Source organism: Zonotrichia albicollis, chromosome 20, assembly GCF_047830755.1.
Source record: "Zonotrichia albicollis isolate bZonAlb1 chromosome 20, bZonAlb1.hap1, whole genome shotgun sequence".
Classification (NCBI taxonomy): Eukaryota; Metazoa; Chordata; class Aves; order Passeriformes; family Passerellidae; genus Zonotrichia; species Zonotrichia albicollis.
In genome coordinates this window covers 7,070,650-7,088,700 of record NC_133838.1, presented here as the reverse complement: position 1 = coordinate 7,088,700, position 18,051 = coordinate 7,070,650, and positions in this window count along the sequence as shown.

Genomic DNA, 18,051 nt, shown 5'->3' with positions numbered 1-18,051 from the left:
AACCTGCACATTGTACACGTGGAGTCAAATTCCCCACCTCAGTTCAGAATTAGGATTCCCACCATTCATTTTCCCAACTCAGGGAACATCTTAAGAGCCTCCAGAAGTTCCCCAGAAGCTGCATAAGCACCAATTATTGCTTGCTCTGCAAAGTTCATCTGAGTTTGGAGAGAGCAGCTCTTTGAACCCATAAAAACATCAAGTAAGGGGTGGATGCACCAGGGCATCCCATGGAACTGGGATGAGGGAAAGGCAGTTCAACAGGCAGGGAAAAATCCTGGGCTTTCCAAGCAGGTGAGGGCAGAGTTTCCAGTCCCTTCCCTGCCCATGGAATGAAATGATCTTTAAGGGCCCTTCCAACCCAAACCATTCCAGTATTCTTTGGTTCTCTGATCCGTTCCCCGCTGAGCTTCCATTTCAGAGGCTGGCCTAAGGACCCCTCATCCAACTCCTGCAAGGGTGATATTGGTGTTATACTCTTAAAAACAGACATTCCTCCTTCTTTAGGGAGCCTGGTTTTTCATTTGTACTTCACCTCCCATGGTCAGACCTCAAACGAACGAGACCTCAACAAATCATGAGTAGCAAACCTTAATGAGAGCCCACCAGTGCAGGCTGTGCACAAGAACTTTCTTTAGGCAGTATTTTCACAGAATTCCCAGAATCACTGGGTTGAAAGAGACCTTCAAGCTCATTGAGTCCAACCCAGCCCCAACAGCTCAACTCAACCCTGGCACCCAGTGCCACATCCAGGCTTTGTTAAACACCCCCAGGGATGGTGACTCCACCACCTCCCCAGGCAGAACATTCCAGAACTTTATCACTCTTTCTGTAAAAAATCCTTTTTCCTAAAAGTGAGATGGAAAACCTTCCCCCTCATTCCAGAGATTTTCTGCTCCTAGCAGTGGGAGCAGCCCGAGGTGCAGATCCCTGCACTCCCCCACTCCTGCGCTCCCCAAGCGATTCCTGAAAGCCCCACATTTATCAGAGATCAGCAGGGGCTGGAAATCCAAGCTCCTTTGTTTAGTCTTGGGGAATGTGCAGCAGGAAAACATCGCCATCCTGTTTTCCAGGCGCTAGCACGCAAATAAGGACGGAGGAAAAACACGGCAGCGTCTCGGACAGGCGGTGATTAATCCTCATTGTGTCCCCTGCTGAGCAAGTGCCAGGGCTGCTGCTGGCCAGGCCGTGCCCCCCTCAGTGCCAGCCCTGGGGCACCTGCTGGGCTAATCCCGTGAGTGGGGACAAGGAGGATGCTCCAAAATCCAAGGTGGAAGCGCCCATGGAGATAAAAAGTGTAGAAGGTGCTGGCATGGGGTGAGAAGGAGAGGGACAGAGCCAGGGAGCAGCTCCTTGTGCTCCTCCCCATGTGGCCTGACTCTCCTGCCCCCGACCTGTCCCTGTCCCCTCGCCACCCCTGTCTAGTTCAGCCTGGCAATGGCCAGCTCACTTTGCTTCCCTCCTCTGGGACTGTTCTGGTGTGGAAATGTCCAGGGCTGAGGCTACAGGGCTAAGGCTGCAGGGCTGAGAAGCTGCACAAAGCTATGTGGTGAGTCAGTCGCAGCCCACAGACAGCAACCCCAGGCTGTGACCCAGCTGAGAGCACCCAGGAGCTGTCCCTGCTCAGTGCCAGCTGGGTCACAGCAGCAGGGAAGGGACTGACAATGGGATAAAATCCTCCTCCTGAGGCAGGGCAAAGCCTTGAGAACTCTGCAGGTGCCCACAGTGCTGGTTCTGTGCATTTCCCCAGCACAGCCTGTGCATCTTTTGCAGCAAAACCCCACACCTGTGCAGGCTGAGGGGTGAAAGGGGTGAGCAGGGACATGGGGACAAGGCTGAAGTGTCTCTGCCCTTGTGATCACAGCCGTGGAGCTCTATTCAGCACAAACATCTGGCCACAAACTTGCCATGATGTGCTTCATCTTCCAGAGGAGCAAAACAGTGAGGATTAGTTCTGCTGTCCCCTGCACCTCTTTGGTCTCTGCCCCACCTCATCTCTGCTCATTTTGGCCTTCAGGGACTTTGAGGAGTGATGGCATTTGAGCCACGACTGGGCAGTGAGGCCCCAGCCTTGTGCAGGGGTCTCTGGGTCCTACCACAAAATCAGTGATTAAGAGCCTCATTAATAATGACTATAATGAGGGTGTGAATGGCTTTGTTCATGTAAAACCAGTTCTGGGCTCTCTGCATTAACCAGGAGCTGTGGGTGCAGGCAGGGCAGGATGCAGCAGAAGGACCAGGACTGGTGTTTCTGTGCTGATACAGATCTCTCTGCTCTGAGCCTCCTGAGAGCTCCAGGATTTAAACAGTGAAGAAATCAGAACACAAATTTCAAACATGTTCCACAGAGGTCAAAGCCTCAGGTGTGGGCTCTCAGTTGACCTTCCCTGACCTCAGTTGACCAGCCCTGCTGGGAATGGGACACCCCAAATCTTCCCAAACTGTCCCCTCCTTCCTGCAGTCCAGGTTGTTCCATGAGGTGGGAAGAGGTGGCTTGGAAACAGGGGGACAATCCTGCTGTTCTTGCTGGACAGGGCAGGTGATCCCAAATCTGACACCAATCAGGGTGGGATTCTTAGGGCTGTCCTGTGCAGGGCCAAGGGCTGGACATGGATGATCTTTGTGGGTCCCTTCATGGAGCTCTGAAGACTCCATTCCATTCCATTCCATTCCATTCCATTCCATTCCATTCCAATCCATCCCATTAAAATCCCTTCCATTAAAATCCATTCCATCCCATCCCACTAAAATCCATTCTATTCCATTCCATTCCATTCCATTCCATTCCGTCCCGTCCCATCCCATCCCTTCCCTTCCCTTCCCACTGTATCCCATTGTATCTCATCTATTCCAAATCCCATTCCATCCATTCTATTTAACCCATATATCCCATTCCATTCCATTCCATTCCATTCCATTCCATTCCATTCCATTCCATTCCATTCCATTCCATTCCAATCCATCCCATTAAAATCCCTTCCATTAAAATCCATTCCATCCCATCCCACTAAAATCCATTCTATTCCATTCCATTCCATTCCATTCCATTCCATTCCATTCCATTCCATTCCATTCCATTCCATTCCATTCCATTCCATTCCGTCCCGTCCCATCCCTTCCCTTCCCTTCCCTTCCCACTGTATCCCATTGTATCTCATCTATTCCGAATCCCATTCCATCCATTCTATTTAACCCATATATCCCATTCCATTCCATTCCATTCCATTCCATTCCATTCCATTCCAATCCATCCCATTAAAATCCCTTCCATTAAAATCCATTCCATCCCATCCCACTAAAATCCATTCTATTCCATTCCATTCCATTCCATTCCATTCCATTCCATTCCGTCCCGTCCCATCCCATCCCTTCCCTTCCCTTCCCACTGTATCCCATTGTATCTCATCTATTCCGAATCCCATTCCATCCATTCTATTTAACCCATATATCCCATTCCATTCCATTCCATTCCATTCCGTCCCATCCCACCCCACCCCACCCCATCCCACTCCATTCCATTCCATTCCATTCCATTCCATTCCATTCCATTCCATTCCATTCCATTCCATTCCATCCTCTTCCATGGTCTCCCTAGACCAAAGTCTTTCAGGAAAAGCTCCAGCCTGGAGGTGAGCTGTGTGCTGTGTGTGCTGGGGTGACCAGACAGGTCCCAGGGTCAGGGACAGGCCCCTGTACCTCATGCTGTAGGAAAAGGCTCCCTGTGGGACAGCCAGGGCCAACAGCCTCGGCAGGAATCACCAAGGGCCATTCCCAGGCTGCACTCCTTGGGAAGGTCAGATGACATAATTACACAGGTCCCTCCTGACCTTGCAATCTCCAAACCCTCATAATTTGTAATCAGGATACAAATTATTTGCCTTGTGAGCTGAGGAAGGAAGTCTTCTGCATCACCTATCTGCTCCCAAACATCCGCTATTGCACAACTGCTCCGGGCACAGGCAGGGCTTTCACTGCAGCCTCCAGGAGCTCTGGCCAGCCTGGCTGCTCCAGTCCAGCCTGTCCCAATCCAGTCTGGCTGCTCTGATCCAGCCTGGCTGTTCCAATCCATCCTGTCCCAGTCCAGTCTGACTGCTCCAGTCCATCCTTTCCCAATTCAGTCTGGCTGCCCCAATCCATCCTGGCTGCCTCAATCCAGTCTGGTTGCCCCAGTCCAAGCTGGCCAAATCCATCCTGGCTACCCAATCCAGCCCATCCTGCCCCATTCCATCCTGGCTGCCCCAATCCATCCATCCCCAATCCATCCATCCTGCCCCAATCCACCCTGCCCCAATCCATCCATCCTGCCCCAATCCAGCCTGACTTCTCCAATCCATCCTGGCTGCCCCAATCCATCCTGTCCCAATCCAGTCTGGCTGCTCTGATCCATCCTGATTGCTCCAATCCATTCTGGTTGCCCCAGTCCAGCCTATCCTGCCCCAGTCCAGCCTGGCTTCTCCAATCCATCCTGCTCCAACCCATCCTGGTGGCTCCAATCCCTCCAGGCTCCCTCAGTCCCTCCTGGCTGTCCCAATCCAGCCTGGCTGCCTCAGTCCATCCTGTCCCAATCCAGTCTGGCTGCTCTGATCCATCCTGGCTACCCCAATCCCTCCTGATCACCTCAATCCAGTCTGCCTGCCCCAATCCATCCTGCTCCAATCCATCCTGCTCCAATCCATCCTGGCTGCTCTGATCCATCTTGCCTGCCTCAAACCATCCTGTTCCAATCCCTCCTGGCTGACCCCACCATGCTTTCAATGATGAGTATAAACGTTCCATTTGGGGAGGAAATCCCTGTTGTGTAGGTTACCACAATTCCAATAAGTAGGTAAAGCACAGCTGAGGAGACTCAAAATTTAGCCAAAACGTTTCTGTAAAATCAGCAATTTCATTTTTCAAATTAATTTTTTTTCCCCACAGTCAGTTCACATCTACTGAAAGGGGAGCAAAGGCTGAGGCCACCTTGGGATGGCCACTGTCACCTGTCCTGTATGGGCACACACTCAGAGCACGGGGCTGTGTTTCAGAGCGTGTCTGATGCATCCCACTGGGCACATCCATCGCCCCAGAACTGCTGCATCCCAAAATGTTCTGGAGCACCAAGGCTGTGCCACATCCCAGAGCAGCTGTGGCTGTTCCTGGATCCCTGGGAGTGTCCAAGGATGGGACTTGGAGCAGCCTGGGACAGTGGGAGGTGTCCCTGCAATGAAAATGTAATGAGTTTTAGGATCCCTCCCAACCCAAACCATTCCAGGTTCTGTGATTCCACAATCCCAGTGCACAGCCCTGTTCCAGCCAGTCCTGTGCAGTCACAATGACATCCGTGTCCCCTGTGGGATGTGTGACACCCTCACCAGCACCACACCTTGGTGTTCATTGAGCAGCTCACCACAGCTGAGCTCACCCTGGATACAATCTCATCATCTGTCCTTCAGCTCCATAAAACAAAGATATTTGGGGGAATGGGGTCTTTGCCTCATCTTGAGATTTGCTTTTTAATTCATTTGTCCTATATGTTCCCAGAAACTGGATTTTAAATCACCCTGATAACAACCTTGCAGAGATAGAAAACACAAATTCTGTCCTTGGCTCTCTGCTGGGCAGTGTGAGGAGGCAGAAGGGTTTCACTTGAGGGAAGTGATTGGGATTTCATCTCTGAGCAGAGTGGATCAGACAGGTCAGCAGAGGGCGGGAGCTGCAGTGCCCTGAGGACAGGATTAAAGGAGGCCTTTGCAGAGCTCAGCTCCTGTCTGAGCTCCTGTGCCCTTCCTGTGCACATTCTCAGTTCAGTTGAAGAAAGAACAGTGATAATTTCTCCCAGGCCAAGCCTGTGAATCTTAGAAGAAAGAATTAAAACAATTGTTACCTCTCTCTCTGTAATTGTTGTCTATAGATATAGTTCTCTAGAGTGTGCTACTAATAGTTTACCAATACTGAACTTGTGGTTTATTGCAAAGGGCCTGGGTGCAGGGCCCTGCTGGGAGCTGCCAGCCACAGCTCAGATCAGGCCTGAGAGAAGAGCGGGGCCTGAGAGGATGAGAGACTAAGAGAGTAAATGCATAAGAAAGTAAAAGGGGTAAGAGGTAAGGGGTAAGTTCCCGTTACAATAAATCTTCTGTGCTGAATATTCTAATTCTCACTAACTAATCTAGTCCAAGACAAAATTCCTATAGCATTTCCATACAGCCTATAAGAATCATTACATTACCACACCGGGTTACATTTTAAACCCTAAAAACTCCTCTTTGGGCCCCTTCTGCCAAGCTGGCAGGGTCTGCTCTAAGCCTTGGGCCTGTCTGCAAGCAGAGGGGATTGTTTGATCCAAAGAGGATCACCTTCAGCTGGCCATGCCATTGTTTTCCAGTTGTTCAGTAACTGAGGGATCTCAAAGCTTTCTTTCAGGTCAATCTCACTTAGAGTTTCTATATTCTCAAAATCTTTTGCTGACAATCATATTTATAAGGCTTTCCTGTTTCATCTTCCCCAACAACAAACCATACCTGGAGGGGTTAAATCCATGATTTCCTCTCACTCCAGTGCATGTGCTGCTGGAGGAAATGCACCTCTCCAGCCTTGACTCTGCGCCCTTTGTGGAGAGCAGGATGAGCCTGGGACGGTGGGGAGCAGGAGGAGGGAGGGCAGCGTTAGTCAGCAGCGCTCCTGGGGGCGCTTCCAGCAGCAGCGAGCACGGAAAATGCACTGTACAAAATATTTGTGCAGAGCAGGAAAACGCTGCATTCCTGACATGACAATGGCCTTGTGTCACTGTCTGTGGCCACAGCCGTGACTCAGGCTGTGGCTGGGGAGGGGCAGCGGGGTGAGCAGAGCGGGCAGCGCTCGCTGCCAGCCAGGGCTGTGCTGCTGACTGTGCTGGGGCTCAGAGCTCCAAAGAAAACACGGGGCTATTGTTGGAATTGGCTGTTTTTCCAAAGGGTCGATAGGCTGGCAGAGGGAATGCTCCTCCTGGACCGTGTGTATGAGGCACGAGCATCCCTGGGCAGGGATGGACATGCTCCATCTTCAGTGTGTGGGGCAGCTGGGTGCATTGCACCACTGCTTCCCAAAGCCTTGATCCCAGGAATCTGCAGTGTCTGCCCCCTCCCAGACATTATCAGATCTGAATTAATGAGCTGGAAAAGCAGATTCCAGCCAAGCCTGAAAAATTGGAAAGTCCCTGCACATCCTTGCTTTCCCACTTCCCAGCCCACGGAAGATGCTGATGAGTTTGGGTCCTGCACACCCTGACTGAGCACCTGGCCAGGCTTAACAAGGCTGAGCTCAGGATCTGCTGCAAAACCCTGGGTGGGCTTCAGGATGGCAAAATCCCACTGGGAGAGGGTGGCTCTGCCCCCACTCCATGACCCTGAGGTGATGGGATGGGATGGGATGGGATGGGATGGGATGGGATGGGATGGGATGGGATGGGATGGGATGGGATGGGATGGCAGCTCAACCAGCCTTGGCTCCATCAGGAGTCTGATGTTCACACCTGGCTGTGTTTCCAGGTGATGGCCAACAGAGAAATCTCCATGAACTCCTAAAAATAACAAGTCTTAGCAGAGAGGAAAAACATTGCAGGGAAAGCAGCTAATTGAGGAAAAATGGTCCGAATCTGCATATTTTACAACTGCTTGCTCTCAGCTGGACTCTGAAGTCTGAAGGACCCTTTAGAGCTGGGTGTCTTTCTAGCACTTTGTCCACTCAGTGCTTTTAGCTTTTATCAACTCCATGGACTTGCAGTACAGGGTGAGTGGAACTGTAAGTGAATACATGCCTGGGGGACAGCAGGCTGCCGCTGCCACCAGGAAAATCATGATGGGTGGCAAGATGGGGAGGAAAAATGTGGCATGTGTATCAGAGGGACAGACTGAGCATGGCAGGACAGGGGTGGCTGCGTGTGAGCCTTGGCTGAAGCTGTGACTGCTCCATGAGCTCCTGTCCCAGCTCTGGGGAGGCCACAGGTGACAGGGACACAGCCAGAGACTCATCTGCACCAGGGTGTAGGAGCTTTGGGGGTAGGACCATTGGGACAGATGGAGATGAGAGATCTCTGCAGCCAGGGCTTGGAACTTGTGGGTTATTGCAAAGGGCCTGGGTGCAGGGCCCTGCTGGGAGCTGCCAGCCACAGCTCAGGGCAGGGCCCAAAGAGGGACCCAAAGAGATCCAAAAAAAGTGGGAAGTTTCTATTACAATACCATAAATCTTTTCCTGTGCTGAATATTCTCATTCTCACTTACCAATCTAGTACAAGATACAAATCCTAGAGCATTTCCACACAGCCTATAAGAATCATTACATTACCACACTGGGTTACATTTTAAACCCTAAAAACTCCTCTTTGGGCCCCTTCTGCCAAGCTGGCAGGGTCTGCTCTGAGCCTTGGGCCTGTCTGCAAGCAGAGGGGATTGTTTGATCCAAAGGGGATCACCTTCAGCTGGCCATGCCATTGTTTTCCAGTTGTTCAGTAACTGAGGAATCTCAAAGCTTGCTTTCATGTCAATCTCACTTAGAGTTCCCATTTTCTCAAAAATCTTTTGCCAGGCAATCATATCTATAAGGCTTTCCTGTTTCATCTTCCCCAACACAGGGGAATCCCTGGGGGATTAAACCCTCCTTTCACCTGTCTCAAGGCCCAGCTCTGAGCACTGTGGCAGTGGCAGCTTGTGCTGACCATCACACTGCAGTGATGCTGAAAATTGTGCACACCTCTCCTGGCACCAAGCTACGACAGCAGTTTCTTGATTGACTTCTGCTGGGAAAACAATGTTCCTGCCTTTCTTTATTTTGGTAGGAATGGGGAGTTTGTGTGCTGCTCCGGGAACAGCTGGAAGGAGAGGAAGTGGATGGAGCAGGATAAGGGCACTGGAGGAAAACATCTTTCTCCTTCCCTTCCTTCATCTTTCTCCTTCCCTTCCTTCATCTTTCTCCTTCACTGGCAGTCCCTCCCCCTGTCTGTCAGGCAGGAAATTTAAGAAACTTTTAAAAGGCTGTGCAGCATTAACTTAGAGAGTCCAGAGAGGAAAGATCCTCATCCCATCTCTCCCATTGGGAAAAACTTCCCAGTCCTCCACTTAGTGTTGTGCAAAGCAGAGGAGGAGGAGGAACAAGACATTCTGTCAGCCTGGAAGAGGCAGGAAGACATTTCTTCTGTGCCCTGCCAGGACCTGGATGCCATGGCCAGGGAAATACGTGTGTTCCCTGCACTTCCTGGCCAGTGGTGCTGGCCAAGGACAGCACTGAGGGAACAGTGTTTGGAAGGATGAAAGTTTGACAAGGAAGTCTCACAGATATGTGTGTTTAGCAGAAAGATTTTTGAAGGTAGAATATGAAGAAGGAATAGAGATGGAAGAAAGTTTTGATATAGGAGAAAAGAATTGCTGGGCCAGTCTTGATGGATAACCAAGAAGGCAAAGGGTGTGTTAGTTAGGAGGAGTTTTTATGGCTTAGAACAAAGGATAAATCCACCTTGAATAAGGAGATGTTTTTACCAAGCAGGAAGAGAGCACAGGCAAACAAGTCTGCCAATGTTTGTAAGTAGAAAAAAGGTCTCCAAATTTTCCACTGCAAGAAAACTGAAAACCAACTTCTAGCTTAAACTGTAATGTACTAACTTTTAGTGATTGGAGAATAGTAACATGAATATGGTAATTATAGTAGTTATAACAGGCTATAGATAAAAGTTAAGGTATTGATTGGTTCTACTGCATTGAGGTGCTCAGCAAAGAAAAGTAGATAATGCATTGTAACCAAAAGAAAAGTATATAATGCATTGTAACCAAAACCAAAGGGTTTCCAGGCCTGCCTGCAGCTGGAACTGACAGCTGTAGGCACAGCTCTGTCACCCACGACCCTGGACTGCAGTAACACCTTGGATACAATAAACTGCATTTGGAAGAGCTGCCTGGAGTCCAACATGTCTCGTTCAGGCCCTTACCATACAGCTCCCATCTACCCTATGCTCCAAGGCTCTGAGATGGAACTGGAACTGGAGAGGAAAGCAGCCCTGCACATCTCCAGGAACAAACACTCAGCCCCACACAGAGCCCTCAGCAGAGCTTGGCCTGCCAGGCACTGCTGTGGAAAACTCCCCCAAGCCCAGGGGATGGCCCTGGCTGCTGCTGCCAGTCGGAGGGAGGGGGTCAGGGAGGGCAAGGCACCTCTGAAGGGTGTGTGGTGCCCATGGGTTCTCCAGGTGCTCACACATCCCATTACAACCCACCTTCCCACACTCTGGCTTTCCTCTTGTGCACCAACACCTGCACCTACAGCTCCCTTCCCACAAGGATGAGGGCAAATTTTCCTTTAAGAGCCTCAAGTTCATGACCTGCTGTCAGGTTGGGGTCTGTGACTTGGTTTGGCAAGACAGTAGTCTGCTAAGGAAGGCAGGAGCCTCCCCTGAAATAGAAAATGTAAACCCCTCCCACCCCTTCCTGAATTGCTACAAAATTTTAAATTAAGGGGCTATCAGTCAACAAATATGGGAGCAGGAATAACAGCTATTTAATAAGGAAGAAAATAAAAGGATAAAATAAACAATGCAGTGAACCAAACCAACAGTGCCAGAGTCAGAACCCAAGCTGACACCCTGTGGGTCAGGCTGTTGGCAGCAGTCCCATTGGAATTGTGGCTCAGCCCTCCTGCAGTGTCAGGGCTGGTTCTGCTGGAGCAGGGATCCTGGAGAAAGGTGCAGTCTCTTCCTCTGAAGATCCAGGGGCAGAGGCAGCTGCTGTTCCTCTGGGCAATCCAGTGCAGAAGCCGTGCTGGTGTTCCAGAATCTCCAGATTCTATCCGGGTAGGAATGCTTGGCTCCTCCCTCTGGGCTCCCATCTCCCAATGGGATGCTGTAGTTCTTATCAGCCATGCAGGGACATTCAATAGCTGTTATCAGCAGGTGTCCCCTCCTGAGAGAGGTGTGATTGTGATCACTCATAGGGAGAGATAAGGCAAACTGCCCACTTGAGAAAAGATAATCTGCCATACAGATTCTAATAGAACACATCTTGCATTGCAATCTGCAACAGTCTACTGGAAGTACCTCTGCCCTCATCCTCAGAGGGGCCTTCAGGATCAAGGGGTCTGTGCTAACTCATTCTGCTGCTTCAGAGGAAATTAAGTGGAGAATATTTACAGCAGACAGTGTCAGTGAAATCTGTAAAGGAAGGAAAAGAGGTTGAGCTTAGACCTGGAGTGCTGAAGTATGTGGAGGTGCAAACACAGAAAACTTCAGAGCAGCTCACAGCCAGCCAAGCAAAAGCCTTGGAAAGCAGTCAGGAGTTCACCACTCCTCCAGTTAAATGTCAAATGACACGTTCAGGATTGTGCCCATGACTTCTGTAAATGCAGATTTGTCTCTTCCTCAAACCCATCTTCATTCTACTGTGGATTTCCACTCTGAGCTCACCCCAGATTTCAAGCAGAGCTCTTCAAAAACCATGAGTGATTTATTCCTGGTTGTTTAACACAGGACAGTAAGGGCCAGGTGTACCCTGAGAAGTGCAGGCAGAGAGATTCCAGAGCTTGACAAGCTTTCAGTCTGAAGAAAAATTAGGGGAAATGCCCAGGTTTGCACACATTAATTGTCCCTGCAAAACCTGGAATCTGCTCTGCTCCAGCACTGGCATGGGCAGGGTGAAGGCTGGGCTGGAGCTGCTCAGGTGAGCTTTGGGCATCTCTGAGGCAGGGAGTGTTCCAGGTAGGGGCTCCTGGGGTTTTCCAGGGTATCCATAGCAGTGCATGGCTGCTCCTGCAGACACAAATCCCTCGTGGTCATTCACTGTCTGCCCATGACTGCTGCTGAAGGGAACTTCTGGCTCATCTCCTATGAATCTCCCTTTTCCTCTGTGCTCTGGGTTGTAAGATGTGTGTGTGTTTTATTTCCCCAGATCTGCTGGGGCAGTTCTCTGCTGCTCTTGGGGCAGTTTTCTTGATCTCTCTCACAGCCAATCCTCCCTCCAGGAGATCTCTGCTCTCCATGGCCACTGAGTGTCCCTGCAGGGCTGATCCAATTCCAGCATCCCATGGGCAGATGCTGCGCCCAGGGCAGGAGCCAAGCATTCCTACCTGGATCCAATCTGAGCCTGGCACAGCACAGCAGCCTTTGCCCCCTGCATTGCCAGAGGAGCAGCTTTCTGCTGCCCTGCATGGCCAGAGGGAGCCCAGGCCCATCTGCAGCAGCCCTGGAGCTGCAGAGGAAAACTCCCCCCTTGTGCAGGATCCCTGCTGCAGCAGAGCCACAGCTGGCACTGCAGGAGGGCTGAGCCCCCATGGGATGGGGCTGTGCCACAGCCTGAGCCACAGCGTGCCAGGGCCTGCTCTCACTCTGGCAGGGCTTTGTTTGCACTATTGCATTTGTATGTTATTTTTTCCCTAGTAAAGAACTGTTATTCCTATTCCCATATCTTTCCCTGAGAGTTATTTGATTTCAAATTTATAATAATTCAGAGAGAGGGGGTTTGCATTTTCCATTTCAGGGGAGACTCCTGCCTTCCTCAGTAGACACCTGGCTGTTCAAACAAGACACTGCTCTACAGTTAGCACATTCCTCTGGGAACCCAGGCATGGGCAGAGCAGCACAACTTGGCTCTGCAGATACCTTCAGCATGGTGGGATCTGAATTCCTGCCTCTCTCCGGTGTCCCTTTTATCTCCCAGCCTCAGGGATAGCTGAGAACAGCCTTGGCTCCCTTCTCCCTCCCATCTCTGTGCTCACCAAGGGATTTCCCACCTGAGGAGGCTCTGTCCAGCCCCCAAAGATGAGTAATTTGGGTTCCATTCAGTTCCTCTGGAGCCCCAGCAAGCCGGCTGTGCTTTCTCAGAGCAAGGAACCAGAGGTGGAGGGAGCTGCTTTGGCCAAACACCGCTATTTGATTTTTAATTTTTTTTTTTTATTTTATCTCCCAGGTTTAATTAGAGTGGTTTGTCTGGAAAATTTGGCTTTGTGTGATAAAAGACCTCTCTAATTGAGAGAGACCATAATCATGATTGCAAAACCTCCTGAACCAAAGTGGATGCTGATCTGTGAATTACCAAATGAGTGTTCCTATGCCAGTGTGTTATTGCATATAAATCTGTTTACTAAACAGCTTTCACCTGCTCTAAACACAGCCTGGAGTTATCTTATCTGTGCTGCTGAGGAAAACAAACAGAAGCATCCAAACACCCAAACACTCCTGGATAAGGAGCTCCTTATCAGCCCTGCTTCCCCACTGGCCCAGTTAAACCCTCAGTCACTCATTCATTTTGCATCCTGGCTTTTAGGAGCACCAACCAACATTTCCTATCAGCATGGTTTTGATCTTAGGAAGCAGAAATTCCCTGATGGTTTGTTTGCTTTCCAAGTACTAAATGACATTTGTGGAAATCAAGGGCACTGGGAATATGCCTCTGTCTGCTTTGCCCTGACCCCCAGGGCAGCACTGACTTTGACCCTCATTCATGGAGAAAGTTTCCTAAACTCCAGAATAGACTGGAATCCACAAAAGTGTGAAATAGATTATAGAGAGTAGTGTAGGTGCATCACTTGGTGAGAAATTGAGATTTTGGGATTTTTAGTATGTTGTGGATGGAAGCAAGATGGAGGGCACAGGGTGTCCTCCTGAGTTTCTTCTTCATGTTTCTTCATGGGTTTGCGTGGCATTTTGTAATTGGGCAGAAAAGTCCTCACTGGAGGCTCTTTGGGATCAGTTATTGGGTTAAAATGGAAAATAATTCAGGTGTCCATTCGTAATTGGACAGTTTGGTCTTAAAAGATCTTGTAACAAGAGATTGTTGGCCATTTTGTGCCTTCTAATGAAAAAGTGCAGAACTCACAGTAGTGAGACTTTTACTGATAAGAAATAATAAACACCTGAGTCTGAACATGGACTACAACATAGAGCCTGAGGAGTGACCCAGGTGGTCCATGGGTGGGCTCAGATGATTTGAAATGTCCCTGGATGGTTCTGCAGAGGTCAGGTTGAACCTTTTTTTCAATGGAGCCTAAGGAGTGACCCAGGTGGTCCAGGGGGGCTCAGGGTGGGCTCAGGGCCTGGCTCACTCCTCATCACCTGGAACCAGACCCTGCTGAGCCATGGCACCTCAGGGGTGCACACCCACATTTACCTGCCCTAACCAAGGGCTGAGTCTCACCCTGAGCACACCTTAGCCCCCCTGGCTCTATAACCCATGGGTGTGCCAGCCAAGGGCAGGGATGAGCTCCCCTGGCTCTGAACCCCATGGGTGTGCCAGCTGAGGGCAGGGATGAGCCCCCCTGGCTCTATAACCCATGGGTGTGCCAGCTGAGGGCAGGGATGAGCTCCCCTGGCTCTGAACCCCATGGGTATGCCAGCTGAGGGCAGGGATGAGCCCCCCTGGCTCTATAACCCATGGGTGTGCCAGCCAAGGGCAGGGATGAGCCCCACTCCAGAGGGAAGGGGCAGCCACACCCCACCAGCTGCCACGTGGGAAAGGAACAGATCCCTGCACACCCATCCCATCTGTCAGATGTTCCAGACTCCCCAAAGTGCCCCAAAGGTCCCCAGAACTCTGTGAAGAGGAACCTCCATGGAGTCCAAAGGGGCAGTCATGGGCAGCCAGGAGTGTCCTCGTTCTGGGTGGGGACATTTCCAGCGCAAGGTAATCTGAAATCCCAGAGCCTGCCAGGCAAGCCAGCACTCCATGGAAATGGAAGGAGAGAACTTCCAGGGGGCTCTCAGTGAAGGTGAAGTTCAGCCCTCAAACCAAAGGTGGCTAAAACAAGAAACAAGCTGATACCTTGCTGTTATCTCAGCCAAATCAGCTGTGCACCACAGAGAGAGGGATTGGGATTTGGACTCCCAGAGGACCCTGCAGAATTCAGCTCCCCAGATCTCCTTGGATGCAAAGAACCAGCTCTGCCTGTCTGAATTCACCGAGAGCACAGAACTGATGTTGTTTATTCTCCCTGCTCCCCATTCCCAGGGCTGCACCCCTGAAGTGGGGCCATCCCAGCAGTGCCAACTGCACCCCTTGCTCACTCCTCTCAGGAACAATTGATAGCAGGGTCTTGCAACACCCAGGCTCTCCTCGGAGGTCTTCCACTGAAGGAACAAACAGGCCCAACCCTGCTCTGTTCAGGAGGTCTGATAAGATCACTGCCCAAGGGGCCGTGGCTGCAGGCCAGGGCTCTGTCCCAATAAACCATTTTCTGCAGGACCACCTTGCCTGGACTTGTCTTTCCACACGAAGCCAGGCAAAGCAAAGCATTCAGATGCTAAAAATGTGCAACTATTGTTGGTGTTTGTCCAACTCTGAGAGGCTCATAAATCTCCCGGGAAAGGTAGAACAGGAGTGTGATTAAGAAAACAAGAAACTTTCTGCATTGATTGCTCTCCTCCTGCTTCCAGAGAAGCTATTGCCTGTTGATGAAATGCCTCCCTGTCTGGCTCCCAATCCAGCATTATCCCTGCAAGGGTTCTTTCCAAATTTTCTGCATTACAAGGCAGACACACACACGGGATCAAAGGGAAAACACCAATCCGTGCGTGCAGACCTGTCCAAAAACAGAAAGAGAAAGCCACCAACAAGAGAAAGTTAAGAGACCACAAAATGTATTTTTTTCCTGCCTTTTCACTGCTGTTAAACCTCAAATTGAGGCACTTTAAAAAACACCAGCCAACAGAGAGTTGCTTGTGGTTTGCAGGGACTGATCTGTGCTGGGATGAACCCACCTGAATCATCTCCAGGCTGTTCTTTGTGCATCCCTCGGGATGTCCTGCCTGTCTGCCCTGTGCAAATGAGGCAGAACCAAAATCCTGCTGGGGAACAGGAGAAGAAGCACAGGCCGACTGCGCTGAGGAAAGAACATTTCCTGTTTTCCAGTGGCCAGCAGATACAAGGAACAATCCTTTGTGCTCGCTGCCAGCCAGGGAAATAGCTGGAGCATTTCTGAGGATGTGGTGTGTACACAGAGGGGCTGCAGGAGAAGGGGAGGTGGAATGTCACGTAGGGAGGGCAGGAGGACACCTGTGTCCAGCAGGGTGTCCTGGACAGCTGGGCAGCACAGCTGAGCAGCACAGCCCTGCTGCCCCAGGGGAAGGGAAGTTTGTGCATGTGGAAAACACCAATCACTTGTTTTTAAAACTTTAATAATAATAAAATGGCTATAAAAATGGCAATATAATTTGAGTAATAATAATTTGGACAGTTTGGATTAAGACAAAATGAGACAATAAAAACAAAGAGTTATGGACAGTCTGGGATCCTCTTACTGAGCAAAATAAGCCCGAAAAAGGACCCACATTAACAGAGGATTAACCCTCAAAAGCAACAGCCTGTTGCATATTCATACATGATGCATAAATTCCATTCAAACACAGGATTCTGTCTGGTCAGTGTCAGCTTCTTCCTCTGAATCCTGATGGCGTCTTCAGGGCTGAGCAAGGTGGGAAGAAGTTCGTTTCTTCTGATAATGGAGCAATAAATTCTCTTTCTCTGAAAGATTCAGGTGTCCTGTGGCTGCTGTCTGGTGTGAGTCCTTTCTTTAAAAAAATATCTTACATAGCATAGTTTCTATTTTAACATTATGTTATAACCTAAAACTATATTTAACACATAAATTAAGAAAATTAATACAGCATCATTTTCTAACACAACACATATAATATTCATTTGAATATTTGCAAAAAGCCAATCATAACATAGGCATTTTTCACAGTGCAGAAGCTCTGCTGGAACAGCTGCAGTGAGAGGGGACTCAGGAGGTCCCAGTTCTGTCACAACTCCATGCCAAAAGCTTGGGCTGAGATGGCGTTGGTTCCTTCTGCTACATCCCAAGAGGAAATGACCTTAAACTGCACCAGGGGAGGGTCAAATTAGGTATTAAAAAAAAATCACTGAAAAAATGCTCAGGCATTGGAATAATTGCCCATGGAGGTGGTGGTGAAGTCACCATCTCTGGAAGTGTTGAAGAGGTGGCACCTGGGGACGTGGCTGAGGTGGGATTTGGCGATGGGTTTGATGGTCGGACTTGAGGATCTTGAAGGTCTCTTCCAACCTTTATGATTTTGTGACTGAGGTGACTCTGAAAGAACTCAGGGTCAAACAAAAGCAGATCCCTTTATTTAGGAGCCTCCTGCCTCTTCAGAGATCCCTCCTGCTCCCAGACTGGAAATGCAATGGGGCATCCTCCCCTGGAGATGCTGCCTGACACTTCCAGAGCAGGGCTGAGCTGGAACTGGGACAAAGCTGGTTGTGCCCTGATCTGGTGTTTCAGAGAGACTCCATTTGCCCCAGAGCTGGGGTTCAGGGGCTGAGCTCAGTCCCTGCTGTGAATTTCAGCCCATGCCCACATCTCCTGTCACAAAAACACGATGGGGATTAAAAAGCCTTTTGTGCAACATTCCTGCCAAGCACCCTGGAATGGTGTAGGGTTTCCAGACACGTTCAGGAAGAAGCCAGAAATTGTTCTCAGTGGTGTTCTAGAAAGATGTGGAAGAATATTTTAATATAGAAACCTTTTCTAATTTTTTTTCTTGAGATTCCTGCTCCAACTCCAGTAGAACCCAGAGTAATTAAGCCTCATAGCCATGCAGAAAAAAAAAATATAAAAGAAGATAACAGAAGGCAGGTGAATCATGGATAGGGCAGGATGATCTCAGGGTGCCTTTGAAGAAAAACTTGGCTTTATTTGCAGGATTAGGGAGACACTTGGAGCTCTGCAGAGCAGCTTCTCCTGAAAGGGCCTTCCTGTGCTGCCTGCAGCCAGGACCAAGACTTGATAAGGACAATAATGAGAAATCAGTGTCTCTGAGGAGGCAGCAGTGCCCAGACCCTGCTGGGGACAGGCTGGACAGACACACAGCCATCGTGGGTGTATCCATGCAGGAATTCCATCCGTGGGCAGCAGGAGCTGTGTCTGCTTTGGCCATGTCCAGCAAAGCTCTGCCACAAAGAGGTGACCAGGTGAGCGTTAAATGTGAGACCAGGGCTGAGGGCTGGGCTGAGGCACATCTGTGGTGGGAAAGAAAGAGAAGAGAGGAGAGGAGAGGAGAGGAGAGGAGAGGAGAGGAGAGGAGAGGAGAGGAGAGGAGAGGAGAGG